The 18,043-nt window shown below is 47.2% G+C and overlaps 1 pseudogene across 1 annotated transcript; it reads left to right on the top strand.

Annotated features, from left to right (window-relative positions):
- The first annotated feature begins 7,900 nt into the window (after positions 1 to 7,900).
- On the top strand, positions 7,901 to 8,763 carry LOC112628671 (annotated as a pseudogene). The gene has a single exon (XR_003120460.1). The product of XR_003120460.1 is annotated as a ubiquitin-fold modifier-conjugating enzyme 1 pseudogene (transcript).
- Positions 8,764 to 18,043: the final 9,280 nt, after the last annotated feature.

The raw sequence follows: 18,043 nt of genomic DNA, 5'->3' as shown, positions 1-18,043 counted from the left end.
GCCGGGCTGTGACAAGCCTCAACTGGACTTTGGGTAGATGGCAATAGCCCAGACCCTATCAGCCCCTACACAATTTGTAAAGTAGGGTGTTGGGAGTACGCCCCAGGCAGACAGGGCCCCTTGTCATTTTAAGCACTCCTTACTTAAGTACTCTCTAGTGAGCACCTGCGGCTTGTCGGCACAGTGTTCTTTCTTTCGGGAGGAGAGCTGTGTCCAAGCTTGGGTCAGATTTTACAAGATGATGAGCTCCCTGGTGGCCACCAAGATGATGGCAGAAGGAGTTAGCTTTAGAGACTGAGGGCCTTAGAGACGCTTAGAGGTAGTGACTCTTAGCATCTGAGTTGGATCTGCTTGGTCATATGCCATGAACGGACTTCCACCCTGTCAAAGCCTCAAAGATTTCTCTTTTAGACAATAAAACAATAATAATCACTACCTCAGGCCTCATCTGCCCCCAGCCCTCAGACATGGAGAAGGTTTTCCACTCAAGGGACCCTGACAGGAAAACCATCTCAGGAAGGCATAATGTGGGTTCTGTCACTCCACCCTCAGGCCAGCTCAGCCAACACTGATTGGGGATGGGGCGCCTTTCCAAGTCCTGCACTGAGCACCCCAACAGGAGTGGCCCCAGCAATTGGAAGGCCATTTCTCACAAAGCTCCATCTTCCTGCAGGTGCTGTGCCAACTTTTCCCAAGCTGAGTGACCTTCAGGAGTACCCAGAGAAGGCTCACAATCTCTCTTAAAAAAAAAAAAAAAAAAAAGATGAATGCCCAGTTGATCACTTCTGGGGCATTTTGAGTGAGGCAAAAAGCAGAAAGGAGCCTGTAGAGGTCTGGAGAATAGAGACCGTGCTCCTTGCTGCTCCCCGGAGCTCCCAGGACAGACCTGGCCAGCCCACAGGCCCTGCTGTATCTGCATCCATGCTCTCCTTGTGAAACTCTCCCAGCAGCAAGCCAATGAGAAGTTTCCAGAAAGTCAGTGACACGAGTGGACTCCACATTCCTCTCCTGCATTCTGCTTCTCCTTCAATAGTTGGGCTGGGATTTATGCAGATGTACAGATGAACAGAAGAAAAAACAATGTAACTTGCTGTGTTGTCTATAACTGCTTTCCTCTTGCTCTCGAGTCCCAATCCTGTGATGGCAGAAACCTTGGTTTTGCCAATTAAGGCTGCTCTGTGGTTGTCAGGTGAGATCTTAGCCTCTTTCTAGGCTTCTGCTCCATTTTCCAGGATCTTCCCCTCCTCCTTTCATGATGGAATCTGGGGTCAAGGGGTCAGTGAGGTGCTGGGGATGGGGAAATGTTGCTTGAGGCTCCCAGTGACCTCCGGTTAGGGTGTGACCCACCCCATGGGATGACAGATGACAGCCCTAGTCCCTTTTCTGTCCTGTAAGGAGACATATGGCTGTCAGGTGTCTGGATACCCTGCTCTGGCACCCACTGGTCTTTGCAGCATTGCCCTGTGCTCCCTGGATCTGGTTCCAGGGCCCCACACCACGTGGCCTCCTCACTCCCATTCTTATTTTAATCACATCTGCAAAGATCTCTCTGCCACTGAAGTTACCATATTCACAGATTTCAGAGATTAGGATACAGACATCTCCTGGAGGGATGGGAGTATTCTGTTCGCAGTGTGGGTGTCAGAGGCATGTGAAACAGAGCAACTCCGTCTTGAATAGGAGCTGGGGAAAATGAGACCGAGACCTACTGGGCTGCACTCCCAGGAGGCTAGGGCATTTTAAGTCCCAGGATGAGATAGGAGGTTGGCACAAGACGCGGGCCATAAAGACCTTGCTGATAAAGCAGGTTGCAGTAAAGAAGCCGACCCAAACCTACCAACACCAAGATGGCGATGAGAGTGACCTCTGGTCCTCCTCACTTCGACACTCCCACCAGTACCATGACAGTTTACAAATGCCATGGCAACATCAGGAAGTGACCCGATATGGTCTAAAAAGGGAAGGCATGAATTATCCACCCCTTGTTTAGCATGTCATCAAGACATAACTATAAAAATGGGCAACCAGCAGCCCTCAGGGCTGTTCTGTCTATGGAGTAGCCATTCTTTTATTCCTTTACTTTCTTAATAAACTTGCCTTCACTTTGCACTGCAGACTGGCCCCGAATTCTTTCTTGCATGAGATCCAAGAACCCTCTCTTGGGGTCTGGATCGGGACCCCTTTCCTGTAACAAGGAGACATGAAGAGTCTTGGCCTGGGGTATCGTAGGAAGGCTCTGAGCCTGTTATCATCTGTGAATGAGCAAACATTCTGAGCATTGTATAGTATTTAGCTTGGACTGCTGAACCAGAGACCCGAGGTACCAAATCCTCGCCTAGATAGAACTGTAATTATCTCCCCACGTAAACAGCTGGGGCAAACAGTGCAGGGCTGGGCAGCAGCCTCACGGCATCACGGGCCAGGCCCCTTCTGTCTTACTGCTGTGCCCTGTTAGTGCATTTCCCTTTGCTCCACAGCTCAAGGGGGCTCTCTGTCATGCCCAAATTCCAGCCAGCCTGCAGGGGCAGAGGAAGGTGTGTGTTTACTCTTTAAAGGCAGGATGTAGAAGTTACTCCTATCGATTCCCTCCCATTCCACTGGTGCAGGTGGCCACACCTCACTGCAAAAAAGGCAGAGAAATGCAGTTCTCATTCTCAGCATCCGTGGGCATCGTTAAAAGTTCTGTGTCTATGGAGGATGGAGTGAACAAGGGTAAGTGTCTTCCACCAACACCTTCTAAGTACATAGCACATGGCTGGGGTATTAGGGATACAGTAGCAAGGGAGTCCTTGCCCTTGAGGAGCCCTCAGACCACCAGGGGACATGCCATGGAAACCCCAAGGCTGGGCAACTGGCTAGTCCTGGTGGAGGAGAAGACCCAGGGTCACAGTAGGTATCCTAGGGAAGGCAGCATCTAGGCAGTCTCCAGGAATCACTGTTCCTCCCTCATCCTCTATGTCTCATAGCTCGGTAACTCAATGTCCTCAGTGTCCCCACACCCACTCTCTCTCTCGCTCCACCCAGAAGCACTCTGGCCCATGGCCACCCCTAGAGACTTTGTTCTGAGTCAAAAGAAGCTCTTCTCTGTGAGTGTGCACGTGCAAGTGTACATTCTTGGAACTCTCAGAACCCACCCCACCTCTCAACTATAACCCTTACAGAGGATGGTTTTGGCTGGGTGCTCACGCCTCTAATCTCAGCACTTTAGGAGGCCAGGGCAGGCAGATCACTTGAGGTCAGGAGTTCAAGACCAACCTTGCCAACATGGTGAAACCTTGTCTCTACTAAAAATACAAAATTAGCTGGGCATTGTGGTGCACACCTATAAACTCAGCTACCTAGGAGGCTGAGTCGGGAGAATCATTTGAACCTGGGAGGTGGAGGTTTTGGTGAGCCAAGATTGCACCATTGCACTCCAGCCTGGGCAATAAGAGTGAAACTCCGTCTCAAAAAAAAAAAAAGCAAAGCAAAGAAAATGGGATTCTTCTGCTTAAATTAACCAAGTACATAGTGCCCACACTTTTGCATGCACACACACACACACACACACACACACACACACACACTCGTGCCCAAATAGACAGTTTTTCAGAAATGAGGATGCAGATGAGAGACTCAAGGACAGGCCTTACTTGCTCTCTGTCAGTTTACAAGAGAATTTATTCCACATATTCATCCATGAATATTTAGCAAGGCAACAATAACATTCAATGACACCCATGAGATACACAACTCAGAGAGCCCTCCCCCAGGAACATACACAATGCTTGATGTCAACGTTTTAACTGGACTGAATGTTTGAAATGCAAGCATTAGCTTACAATAATCCTCCCCCGCCCTCTCTCTGTCTCTGTCCCTTACACTCTCTCTCTCTCTTTATTTGCATACGTAGACATCCCTCCCGTTTTTGATACAAACTGCCAAGCAAATTCTTTAACAGAGTACACCGGGTGGGGTGCGTGGAGAGCTACCAAAGGTTTAAGTAGTGCTAATGGCACAAATGAATTTTCAGACATGCCACTCTTTCTTTTTTCTCAAGAGAAACAAAATGAAACAAACACACATATGAGGCAAAGCTGTTCTGAGATTGGCAAATAAGGTTTAGCATTCAGTAAATCTGCAAACTTTTGACAAGCCACTGCAGAAAGCTGAATCATAGCCCCCGAAGATGTCCAGGTCCCCAGCCCTGGAACCTCTGTATGTTACCTTACGTGGCAAAAGGACTCTGCAGGTGTGATTAAGTTAAGGATCTTGAGATGGAGATGAGCTTGCATTATCCAGGTGGGCCCTAAATATAATCACAAGTGTTCTTTTAAAATGAAGAGTGAGGCTTGGCTGTAAGAGAGAGAGGGTCAAAGGCCGCATGATGATGGAAGCGGCGGTGCATTTGAGGAAAAGGCCATGAGCCAAGGGTTGTAGGTGACCACCAGAAACTGAAAAGGGAAAGGAAACAGATTTTCCTCTAGAACCTCAGAAGGAACTGACCCCATCAACACCTTGACGTTAGCCCACTGACATCAATTTTGAACAACATTTCTTACAGTTCTGGTCTCTAGAACTGCAAGAAAATAAATGTTGTTCTTTTAAGTCACTAAGTTTGAGGAATTTTTACAGCAGCAAAGGAAACTCGCACAGTCATGTAGCTCCAGGGACAGGGCTTCGTCCCCTCCACAGGCGCGCCAGGCTCCTTCTGAGGGGCTCCGGGAGCTCCATTGTCAGTGGGGCCACTGGAAGCCATGCAGGTACTTGGGCTTTTGTGTTTGTGTGTTTCTAAAAGTCCTCTGTTTTTCTAATAAAGTCCCACTGTCAGAAATTTAAGATGTAAAGAAAAATTGGAAGAACATAAAAAGAAAAAAAAATAAAAGAATACAAACCAAAACCAAAAACATTACACTCAGCTATAATCTCACCCTCTGGAAATAGCCTTTGTAATAGTAATGATCACAATTTGTAATTACAGGTTAATTTTAATGATTATTTTTATTATTTTTATTTTATTTTATTTTTTAGAGACAGAGTCTTGTTCTGTTGCCCAGGCTGCACTGCAGTGGCGCAATCTTGGCTTACTGCAACCTCTGCGTCCTGGATTCAAGTCGTTCTCCAGCCTCAGCCTCCCAAGTAGCTGGGATTACAGGCATCTGCCACCACGCCTGGCTATTTTTTGTAATTTTAGTAGAGGCGGGGTTTCACCATGTTGGCCAGGCTGAACTCCTGACTTCAGGTGATCCACTCACCCCGGCCTCCCAAAGTGCTGGGATTACAGGTATGAGCCACCATGCCCAGCCATAATGATTATTTTTAAAATAATGTCACTTTGCCCATCCTTTCCCCTGACAGTAGGGCCCAGGAAGGCAGGAACCCACTCCAGTGAAGAGCTCAGTGTCTGAGATACAGCATCGATCCACAATGCTTCAGTGTGGTCACTGAACGAATGGCCTCTGCCAACATTTTGATATATTTCTTTCCAGTCTTTTTTCTACGTATATTGCATATTTTTACAATTGCAATTGTTCTATGAACATGTGTTTTTGCCCTATATTCCTCACTTAGTATTTTATTCTGAATGAGTTCTAAAGTCATTAAATAGTCTCCGGAACTTAATTTTAATGGCAGACTAATAGTTCATACTATAGATGTTTCTTTGTTAGGTTACATTCTCTTTTTTTCCTCTTTTTCTGTTATAAATAATTCAGTAATGAACATCTTGGTGCATAAATCTTTATCCATGTTTCCGATTATTTTCTTGGGATCAATTCTTAGGAGGGATATTATAGAAACAAACCATGTCATCATTCTTAAGATTCAGGTTAATGATCAGTGCACGCATTCACATCAACTCTGTTTTCAAGAAGGGAACCTCGGGGACATAGGACTGCAGTGTACACAGTTGCATGGTGAAGCTGATCTGCTGGGTTTTTGTTTAAGCAGAGAACACTGGCTGGGTGATAGGAGACCTGAACTCTGGTCTGAGATTTGCCATTTCCTAGTCACATTGAACTGGATGTCCTCATATTTAAAACAGGAGGGCCAGATGATAACGTTAAGCTCTCTTCTATCAAGAAAATTCTAGTGGCTGGGCAAGGTGGCTCATGCCTGTAATCCCAGCATTTTGGGAGGCTGTGGCAGGAGGATCACTTGAAGCCAGGAGTTTGAGACCAGGCTGAGCAACATAGTGAGACCTGTCTCTACCAACAACAACAACAACAACAAATTAAATTAGCCATGCGTGGTGGTATAAGCCTGTAGTCCCAGCTACTTGGGAGCCTGAGATAGGACGATCTCTTGAGTGTGGGAAGTTGAAGCTGCAGTGAGCAACGATCATGCCACCGCACTTCAGCCTGGGTGATAGAGTGAGACCCTGTCTTCAAAAAATGTAAAAAAGAAAGAAAGAAAATTATAGCAACTCCTCTTGGAGACCATTATTAAAAGGGAAAAGCTAATGAAAATTAGGAGCAATTCATGCCAGATAATCAAATGTTGATCTTAAAAGTCCAAGCCATGAGGTTTGATAAATTAAACCATGGCAAAAAGCATTTAGCCACTCTCCTCTGTGTACACACATAGCATCTGTTGTACCTGTATGTTTGTTGAACAATGATTCTAACAATTTAAAGAACATGCAAAGCCTTCCTCTCAGTCAATGGACTAAATGAAGTACAGTTGACCCTTGAATACCATGTGGGTTCGGGGTGCTGACCCCGCCCCCCATACACAGTCAACAATCTGTGTGTAACTTTTGACTCCCCCAAAACGTAACTACTAATAGCCTACTCTTGACTGGAAGCTTTACTGATAATATAAACAGTCGAGTAACATATGTTTCATATGTTATCTGTTGTATCATAAACTGTATTCTTACAACAAAGCAAGCTAGAGAAAAGAAAGTTATTAAGAAAATCACAAGGAAGAGAAAATCTATGTATTATTCATTAAGTGGAATTGAATCATCACAGAGGGCTTCCAGCCTTGCTCTTTCAGTTGAGTAGGCTGAGGAGGAGGAAGGGTGGTCTTGCTGTCTCAGGGGTGGCAGAGGTGGGAGAAAATCCATAGAGAAGTGAACCTGTGCAGTTCAAACCCGTTTTGTCTAAGGGTCAACTGTAGTTGGCCTGACTAACCAGATGCAGCAAATTCCACATATGCAGAATAAGAAGAAACAAAAGGTGGGCCGGGCGCGGTGGCTCATGCCTGTAATCCCAGCACTTTGGGAGGCTGAAGCGGGTGCATCACTTGAGTCCAAGAGTTCAAAACCACCCTGGGCAACATAGTGAGATCTCATCTCTATAAAAAATACAAAAATGAGCCAGGCATGATGGCGTGTACCTGTAATTCCACCTACTTGAGAGGCTAAAGCGGCAGGATCACTTGAACTAGGAGGCAGAGGTTGCAGTGAGCCAAGATCATACCACTGCACTCCAGTGAGACCCTGTCTCAAAAAAAAAGAAGAAATAAAAGGCGATTTGTAGAAACATGATTGATATTACCGTATTCCAATGCTTGGAAAAGTGTAATCCATGTCTGACCACAACTCTATTAGCTAGTGCTCTTCCAACCTAGTTTGTGCTTCTAAGCAAAGTACCTGGACCACTTTACAGTTCCCACTCCACAGTTATCCTGGAAATTAGACACTTGCTCATTCATTCTTTGATTCAGTCAGTCAGTTGGTCAGTCAACAAACATTTGCTGGAAAGCTGTGCCAGGCCCTTTGGAGGCTCCAGGGGGACAAGGCTGAATAGAACAGGGTCTCCCTGGCATAGTGAGGGAGCCTCAGAAATCCCAGCTCTGCCTCAAAGTGGCTATGTTATCTGAGAAAATGCGCCTCTCCTTTCAGCCTCCTGTTCCTCACTGGTAAAGGGTGACCATTAATACTTCACTTGGTCTTGTTAAAAAGAATAAATTGAAGATGGTGGATGAGGCCACGCGACGTGTTGTGTCTGAGATCCCGGTGGTAAAGACTAACGCCGGACCCCGAGATCGGGAGTTGTGGGTGCAGCGACTGAAGGAGGAATATCAGTCCCTTATCCGGTATGTGGAGAACAACAAGAATGCTGACAACGATTGGTTCCGACTGGAGTCCAACAAGGAAGGGACTCGGTGGTTTGGAAAATGCTGGTATATCCATGACCTCCTGAAATATGAGTTTGACATCGAGTTTGACATTCCTATCACATATCCTACTACTGCCCCCAGAAATTGCAGTTCCTGAGCTGGATGGAAAGACAGCAAAGATGTACAGGGGTGGCAAAATATGCCTGACGGATCATTTCAAACCTTTGTGGGCCAGGAATGTGCCCAAATTTGGACTAGCTCATCTCATGGCTCTGGGGCTGGGTCTACGGCTGGCAGTGGAAATCCCTGATCTGATTCAGAAGGGCGTCATCCAACACAAAGAGAAATGCAACCAATGAAGAATCAAGCCACTGAGGCAGGGCAGAGGGCCCTTTGATAGGCTACGATACTGTTTTCCTGTGCATCACACTTATCTAACTGCTTCCCCGGACACCCTCCACCTCTAGTTGTTACTAAGTAGCTGCAGCAGTCATTGCTGGGGTAGAAACAAACAAACACCAACCAGTATTGCTACTTAGTTTCTAAGGCTGCACAAGGAAGGGAAGGACTGGGCTTTGGACAATCTAGAGGTAATTTATATCCGCCCCCAGGTGGAGCAACATGCGATCCTGGAGGCATGGGGGTAACTGAAAGTGAGTACATAAAGTCTTTCTGGTTTCTGGAGATAACCCATCAATAAAAGCCGCTTCCTCTGGTTAAAAAAAAAAAAAAAAAAAAAAAAAAAAAGAATAAATCCAGGTGTGTAATGTATGGCACAGAGCCTAGTACCAAGGAGACAGTAAATGTCAGGCCCTCCACCCCGACCTAGAAACACTCTCAGCTTGATGAGCAAGACAGAAATATAGAAGGTTATTTCAGTCTAACAGAGGTTTTCACAAAGTTCTGTGTAAGAGTAGAGAGAGAAACCGATCACTCTGGTTTTCCTAAATGCAAGAAGGGGAATGTTTGAAGTGTGCTGGGGAGAAAGGTGAAGGGTTTGCAAGCCCCCAGTGCTACCCTCTGGAGCCAAATGTTTAGAATCAGCCTGCAAGGATCCAGGCTGATGGGTGTTTATTTAGACACACACGCCAACAGCCTGTAATGTGCCCAGAAGAGGGAAGGGGGCCAGCGGGATGGATAGATTTTATGTGCAAGAAAGAATTGCGGCTGTGAAATGTGAAGTGAAAGATGCCTCGTTTTCGAATTAGGCTACGGGAAGAGAGGAAATGTATTTTTCCCAAAAGCTAGAGAATTGGGCCAAGTTGGGCTACAGAGAGGATTTCTGCATTTGGAAGACAATCTCATTTGGTGGGTTTGGGTTTTGGGGCAGGCAGCCTGGGTTTGTGTCTCAACTCTGCCATTTACTGAGCTCATGCGGCCAGGCAAGCTCTGTTTCCTAGAAAGTTCCATTCTATGCCAGGTAGGGATGAATCCAGGGCACAGGTCAGGGGGCTGGTGTGAGCATGGATGGGGTGCTGCTGGGAGGACACCTTACACAGTACCCAGCCATCAGCAATGTTACTGTTTATTATAACAATAATAAATGTTAGTTCTTGTTGTTATTATCGGGCAGGAGGCTGGTTGGGATGCTTCTAGCTAAATGTCCCTGTGTCCTCACCGTATACTCTTTCCACCACAGTTATGGAGGGTTGTGGGAGAGACTTTTAAGAACAGAGGAAAGGGACAGGAGTGCATTTTCATTTTCACCTTGGTGTGGATGAACCAGCAGCTACAGCTGGCTCTCCTGATCGGCCAGTAACCCACCCTTCTCATTGATCTATCGATCTCATTCCCAGGTGGAAGAGTGTCTTAGGATTCAGAGCCAACAAACATTTTCTCAGTAATCCTCTGTTCTAGGCCCTGCACCTCAGGCAGCACCTCCCCTCATTTGTTTTTTTGTTTTGTTTTGTTTTGTTTTGTTTGAGACAGAGTCTCCCTCTGTCGCCCAGGCTGCAGTGCGGTGGCATGATCTTGGCTCACTGCAACCTCCACCCCCCAGGTTCAAGCAATTCTCCTGCTTCAGCCTCCCGAGGAGCTGGGACTACAGATGCCTGCTACCACAACCGGCTAATTTTTGTATTTTTAGTAGAGACAGGGTTTTGCCAAGTTGGCCAGGCTGCTCTTGAACTCCTGACCTCAGGTGATCTATCCGCCTCGGCCTCCCAGAGTGCTGGGATTACAGGTGTGAGCCATGGTGCCCAGCCGCCTCCCCTCATTTAATCTCAGTTCTCTCATCCCTTTGATAGCAGCATGAGTGCACAGTCTCAGAAAGCACAGAGAGGCCAGGTGACTTGTCCAAGGATACACAGCTTAGAGGTGGGAGAGCAGGCGTTTGTAGCTAGAGTTGAATGACTACTGGTCTTTCATTACTTCATACCTGGAAGGACGTAGGTTCCCTTCAGGGATTGGGGTGCCCTAGGAAGACCCACACAGGGACCACAAACTCCCTCCTCACACAGACCTCCTGGCTACACTCAGAAAGGCATCTGTCCTGCAACTGGAGACCGGCTGCATTCCAGACCCAAGTTCCTGACCTGCAGAAAGGGTGAACTTATTGTTAATTCAATCAGATCAACGAATACAGGCAAATCATTATTTCTGCATTGCCATGAACCTGAAGCCTTCCTGGGGTGCAGGATAAGGAGAGGTTTATTAAGGGATTAGGAACCATGTGCTGAGCAAGGTCCTGGAGTGTCAAGAGAGGAAACTAAGCCCTGGGGCCTGTCCGTGCATCTCCCACTGCCTGGCACCGGCTGGGCTGGCACTTGGCATTGCCACTTCAGGGAGGCAGGATTTGCTCAGGAGAGGAACCAGCCTCCGTCCTGATCCACTCAAGCTCCTCAGGAGGACAGACACCATCTCTGAGCCACCTTTAGCCCTCAGGGAGGGCCCAGAGGAGAAGCTCAGCCCCTGGACACTAAGAAGAACATGAGAGAGCCAGGCATTTCCTGCAAGGACAACCTGATTGCTCTCCACACTGAAACAACTAGAATGCAGCAAATGGCCCGGGATATCCTAACTCAGCATGTGCGGTCCCCCGTCCAGCCTCTGACCTCCCTCAGGCTCCAGCCACCTGAATGGCCCAGGAGCCCATTTCCATTCAGGCCCTGGTTTGTTTCAGCCCTCCCCTCTGCCACGTGTCCTCTCCCCTTGCCTGTCTGCATTCTCTGCTCCTGGACAAAGGAATCATTTGCTCTTCTCCAAGCCCCTCTGCCACCCCTCCCCCAGCTATATTTGAAGAAAGATCTCAAAACACCTCAGGGGTATTCATCTTTGCAGCTTCAGATCAGCTCACACCCAGAATAACTGAATATAGGCATGGTTAGTAAATTCAATAACTAGGTCAGGTGCGGTGGTTCATGGCTGTAATCCCAGTACTTTGGGAGGCTGAGGCGGGAGGAACTCTTGAGGCCAAAAGTTCAAGACCAGCCTGGGCAACATAGTGAGACCCCAACTCTACAAAAAAAAAATTTAAAAAAATTATCTGGGCCTGGTGGTGCACACCTATCGATCAGATACTCAGGAGGCTGAGGCAAGAGTATCGCTCGAGCTTAGGAGTTTGAAGTTGCAATGAGCTATGATCATGTCACTGTACTCCAGCCTGGATGACAGAGCAATACCTTGTCTCTTAACAATAATAATAGTAATAATAAGTAAAAATACATTTAAAAATTCAATAATTAGTTATAAATTCCTCATTTTCCCCATATACCCTTGCACCCCCATGTTACCCAATGTGGATAATTAAATAGCTAGACTTTACAAAGCATTCTCCAGTATGATTTTATTTCTTACAGTAATCCTAAGAGATTGGGGTTCTCACCGCCTCACAGAAATATTCCTTTCATTTTCTCCCAATGCTGAGACTTGGACCCAGAGAGTTAATGACCTACCCAAGGCCGCAGAGGTAGGTGGTCACACAAACGGGGCCCAGCCTGAGCTTTAGAACCTGCATGAGCCAAGGCCAAACACATCCCAGTCCCTGGAGCCAGTCCTGCCCTGGACATAAGGCCCCGGAAGAGGTCAAGCCATGCCCAGTCTCAGAGAGCCTTCTGGGCCTGGCAGCCCCTCACCTGGGCCAGGTGGGGTGTGGCCAAGGCCTCAAGGCCCTCCTGCCGGGCAGCCCATCCTGCCTGCCCACGGGCGGCTCAGCCGGCTGCCCTCCACCGTCTGCCAGTTCCAAGCTTTTTGGCAAACTGGCACCTAATCACCCACCATCTGCGAGCAGAGCGAGTCTTGGCTACCTCTTGGTGCTTCTTCAAATCAACTTGCAAGTTTTCAAAGTGATGCGAGTTCTTGGTGCTTGCAAAAATGTCAGCTTCCGTCACATCTTATTAAAACTGAAAATATGAAAAGGTTTCAGATAAACTGAAACAAGCCCAGTTTTAAGTGAGATCACTTTTTTTTTTTTCCTAAAATGCACAGAGTTTTGTTGTTTTTTTCTGATTACCGGGGTGATAATCATTATCTTTACATCTGTTGTCCTCCGTGGGGCCCACACCCAGACAGGGCTGCAGCTGACTCTGTGCAGAGTGTGTCAGTGGCGGTGACGGTCACTGTCTTATGGTGGCTTATTCATGGAGGGTCCCCTTGGTGAGGTCACAGTGGTGGAGAAAGTACCAACAGCAAGTAACACTTCTGTGCCAGGAACGAGGTCCTCTATGCATTCTCTTATTGAATCCTAAATAAGATTCTCCTGTTCTCTCCATAAAGGTGAAGAAACAGGGCACAGAGATGCCACTTGTCACATGGCTAGTAAGTGGCAGAGCTGGGATTTTAACCCAGGCAGGACACGGGCTGCTATGGGACCTGCAGGCTGGGGGAGGTGCTCAGATCCACCCTAGGGGCCCTGAGAAGCTGAGGGAGGGTTCTGATCAGGTGTTGGCAGGGTCAGGACTGTGTTGGAAATGTCACTGTGGCTACGTCATGAATTCACTCAGCACTCATTCAGTGCTACCGCTGCATAGCTTGATGCTGGATTCTATGGAGAAATATGAGATGGATAAAACCCAAATCTAGGGAAAGAAGGCCTGTGCTTAATTATGGTGCTAGCAGAATGAAGCGATAATGGCATCCTGTTGCTTCCAGAATGAGCACCAAATTTCAGCCTCAGCCCCTCACTCACCCCCACCCTCACTCCCCTCCACCCACTGTCCAGGCCCAGCAGGAACTCACCCCAGACTGCCTGGCAAACAGACCCCCACTCTGCCTCCCAACTTAGTTCAAAGGCCTCCAAGAGCCCCCTGGGACATCCTCCTTCTGCGGACTGCCCTGAAACAGCCACGCCCCTCCAAGCTGGGGGCCTTTCCCAGGAAACTTGAATCCTGTGGGTGGGCCAGGCTCAGCAGGTGGGCTCCCTGAGGGTAGGGGCTCCTTCTCACGTGTCTCTGGGTCCGCAACCCCTTCCATGGCCCTGGCATACAAGAGGCATTCAGAAGATGTGTGTGAGATGAGCACTCAGAGCACTCATGCAGGTAACGTCCTAGAAAGGCTCCTCAGGAGACACGTGGCACAGAGCACAGCCAGAGCTGAGTATGAGTCTCCACTCAGCCAGCCCCTCCTGGATGGTGTCCACCTGTCTTTCCTCACCTGTGAAACGGGGGTAGGCAAAAACCATCACAGAGTTGTTGGATGAACTGAATGCATGGCACTTGGCAACGCTCAAGACACAGCAGCTTTTACTACTGCCACCACCGATGCCACCACTGCTACTCCCACCACCGTGACCACCACTGCTGCTAATCCCACCACCACTGCCACCACTGCTGCTAATNACCACCACGGCCACCACTGCTGCTAATCCCACCACCACTGCCACCACTGCTGCTAATCCTGCCACCATCACTGCCACCACTGCTGCTAATCCCACCACCACTACCACCACTGCTGCCACTGCTATTGCAACCATTACCACCGCTGTTGCTACTGTCACCACTACCACCATTGCTACCACTGGTTTTACCGCCATGACCACAACTGTTGCTACTCCTATCATGACCAACAGTGCTGCTGCTCCCACCACCATGACCACCATTACTGCCACTGCTATTACCACTATTACCAAAACAACAACTACTACTATCACAAATACCACCTTCACTAGCACTGCTGCTGCTGCTACTGTTAGCTCTGCGCTGATGCTACCACTGCTACCACAATCCCTGCTACTACTACCATTACGATTGCTACTGCTGCCAGTACTACTGCTATTAATACAGCTGCTGCTGCTACTGCCACCACTGCCACTACTGCTAGTGCCACCAGCATTGCCACCACTGCTGAGACCACTTCCACTGCTCGCTGCTGCTACGACCACTCCTGCTACTATTGTTATTATTACCTCTACTGCTATCACTGCTGCTATTGCCAGTTGAGGAAGAACAAAGAACAGGTATAAAATCACACTGTACAATAGTAAGTGTACAAATAGAACACTTTTGTGTACTATTTGAAGAAACTGCACAAATAGTAAACGCAAGGAAAAATACTATTTCTGGCTATGAAGCAAAGAAATTCACTTTACAGCACCCTTGAAATACCGTGTTATAACAATTAATTGGGGGGAACTATTTTAAATAGACCTGCGCAATGCTTGTGAGACGGAGTTGCAGGCCTGATACAATAGTGCATTGTTACAATGGACTGCTTTAGGACGGTGAAAGATAAGAACTATCAAAAGCCTTAAAAATGCCCTTGAATCAACAATTTCCACACCTGGGACTAATTCAAGAGATGACAAGGTGGGAGAAAAACATATTACCTGAACCTTGATCGGCAACAATAAAAACAGAGGGGAGCTGAAGCCAACGTTTGTGTCTCAGGGAATGGACACCTCGACTGGTATATTCCTGCTGGTGGGAATATTACACAGCTTTGAACAACTGTGATGATTAAAAACAAAACAAAACTGTACTACCCAGAAGGATGCTTAGGAAGTACTATTGAGAGAAAAAGATTAAGATATAACAACGTATTTATACTCTGTTTTGAGTATTACAAAATATGTATGCTCATAGACTATAAAACATAGAAAAACGAAAATAATTGTTGGAAGATTTGTATAGAAAGACTAAGATGTTTTTCACAATTCTCTTTAATGTTGCTGTCATATTGTTTTCTCAATACAAATGAAAAAGAAACGTCCCAACAATCTATTGATAGGTTTTTTCCCCCTTTGAGTATAATATAGATGTGTCTATTTAAAGGATTTCTCTTTCAAAATCTCATTTAGCACCACAACAAAGAGTGTCCAACTTTTAGTTCATTTCAAATGAGTTCCTAGTCATAAATTTATTCTCATTCACAATGTGTATAATTTGTGCACTTCAGGAGATTTGGTGATTATACAGGAATTCAGCATTTTTAATAATTTCCTGAAGGGTTTTTGAAGCAGACAATGTGCTTTTCCTATTTCCCAAACAATCTGAATGATGGAAAATCTCCAAAATAGCTATGCCTGAGTCTTCCTTTCTTCCCTCTAATTTCACATGCATTTTTGTTGTTGGCGTTGCTGTCCTTGTACTTCTGCAAGCAGGAATTCTCCTTTTGAAGCCGTATCTTTGCAGACAAGAAATTATAGTCATCTTATCCCTAATGCACTGCTCCCTAAGCAAAGGACTTATTATCCTTCAAGACTCTGTGTACAAAGGCTTCATCCCAGCAGGCAGACTGAATCTCTGTGGGGCAGGTGCACATACAATCTGACCCGGTGGATTCAGAACCTTGGAAAATGGGTATTTACGTCAGCACTCACACTAACAACTGTTTTGATTTGTATTTGATGGAGACCTAGAAGTAGAGGGCAAAGGAGCCTTTCCGATCAACTCATTCAGCCACATCATTTTATAAATGGGGAAACTGAGGCCCCCCTCACTAAGAGGCCGTGACTTGTCCAAGGCCACGCTGTCATTTAGGGACTGAGCGGGGACTGCAGCTGCTCCCAAACCGCTGTGCTTTCTATCCCCTTCAAAGTGACCACATTTTCTTTTTCTTTTTTTCCTTTTTTTTTTTTTTTTTTGAGACAGAGTCTTGCTCTGTCACCCAGGCTGGAGTGGAGTGGCACAACCTCGGCTCATTGCAACCTCTGCCTTCCAGGTTCAAGCAATTCTCCTGCCTCAGCCTCCCGAGTAGCTGGGATTACAGGCATGCACCACGACGCCAGCTTTTTTTTTTTTTTTTTTTTTTTTTTTTTTTTTTTTTTAGTAGAGACGGGGTTTCACCAGTTGGCCAGGGTGGTCTCGAAGTCCTGACCTCAGGTGATCCACCTGCCTCGGCCTCCCAAAATGCTGGGATTACAGGCATGTGCCACAGCACCCGGCAACCATATTTTCTTAATCTAAATGGAGCCAAGTCTTCTGATGAAGTTCTCCCTAGTTTGTGAATTTATTGATAAAACATGCAGAGGCCTGACCACAAGGCCAATGTGTGTGAAGAACTTTGGTGAGTGCTGACAGAGATGTCTAATTGTTTCAGGTTGCTTTTAGAGAGAAAAATCAAATCTTATTTCGTTTTACATTTAACCCCTATTATAAAATAAAATGACATTAGAAACAAAAATACAATTCATCCTTACCCAGCCCCCAAGAGAATTTTTTATATTTCTCCACATCCTGTATTTTCTGGGGCAGATTTAAAACAGTTCACAATGAAAGACACAATCATCAAGTTATAAAGTAGAATCATAATTTAAAATCAGCCCAAGGTTGATATTAACGCACATCATTCACCTCTCCTCCCCCTCCAAGTTCAAAACAGAAGATATTAGGAACAGGCTTGTGGGCTCCACGCAGATAAAAACATGGGCTCTGTGACTGGCCAGGAGGAGGGACCCGCAGCCTGGAACCATGGCCGGCTTTTGCTCCATGGTAAACAGCTGATCCAGCCAGTGTAAACTATGTGCGAGCCACTGCTGATCCAAAGAAAGGGATAAAACAAGAGGGGCCGTAGAGGAGCAGCGATCCTGTCCTATTAACCTGGCCCAAGAGAGACCCCAGCCCAGGGCCTGGAGCTCTCAAGATACCCTTTTCCCCAGGGGAGGAAGGCGAAGGGAAACTCCTGTTCAATCCTCCCTGCAAATGGCTGAGGTGTTGCAGGAAGGTGCCCAGCGCTTCCCTGGTGAGGCAGAGGGTGACATCACTTCCTATTTATGGGCCAAACTGGGAACTTGGGGGCAGAGTTCCCCCAAGCCCTTCCCCACACAAGGCAGAGGAAAATGCAATGAATCAGTTAATCCATTATTTAGCTGTTGGAGGTCCTGGAAAATCTGGGGTGCAGGAACACCCCAATCTACTAAGTCAGCACTGCCCCTAGCACCCACCCACTGCCTTAGCACTCCCATAGCACCCACCCACTGCCTTAGCACTCCCATAGCATCCACCCACTGCCCAAGCACTCAGGATTTTGAGTTCACATGGAGAATAACCACTGTCATGGATATGCACTGGCCGTTGGTGAGCTTTGCTGTCACAGTGATATGACAGCAGCTTGGAGGGGCACGATCACCCCAACATACAGAAGAGAAGAGCACAGCCCGGAGAGGCCCAGGCCACGTGCCCAGCATCTCACAGCTGGATGCTTCTCCCAGGGCTGGGAGTGAGATTTGCCTGTCACTTTCTGGCCCTAGTGAACTTGCCTGGACACTGCTTCTTTGTGAAACTCGACCAGGAATTTGAAGAGAGAACTAAGACTATCCAGAGACCAGGGAGGTGGGCCGCCCTGCCACACAGGGCATGTGGAGACAGGGGAAGGAGGCACCACGGAGACAGTGTCTGCACCAATTCTATCGATGAGGCTCGGGGCCAGACGATGTCCCTATCTTGTAAGGTCACTTTCCTCCCTCCTGGCCACGATCTCTCCAGCAGGGCTAGGGAGCTGGTGGCAACATGAGGGATGAATGCCTCTCTCCTCATCTTAGTTTGGGTTCCCCATCTCTTCCTGAGACAAGGATTTGGGTGCAAGTAGTTTGTTTCAGAGGTGATCCCAGGAAGCAGGTGAGGGA

Source organism: Theropithecus gelada, chromosome 7b (genome assembly GCF_003255815.1).
Source record: "Theropithecus gelada isolate Dixy chromosome 7b, Tgel_1.0, whole genome shotgun sequence".
Lineage (NCBI taxonomy): Eukaryota > Metazoa > Chordata > Mammalia > Primates > Cercopithecidae > Theropithecus > Theropithecus gelada.
The sequence above is the reverse complement of the archived record's forward strand: the minus strand, read 5'-3'. Positions and strand labels throughout refer to the sequence as shown.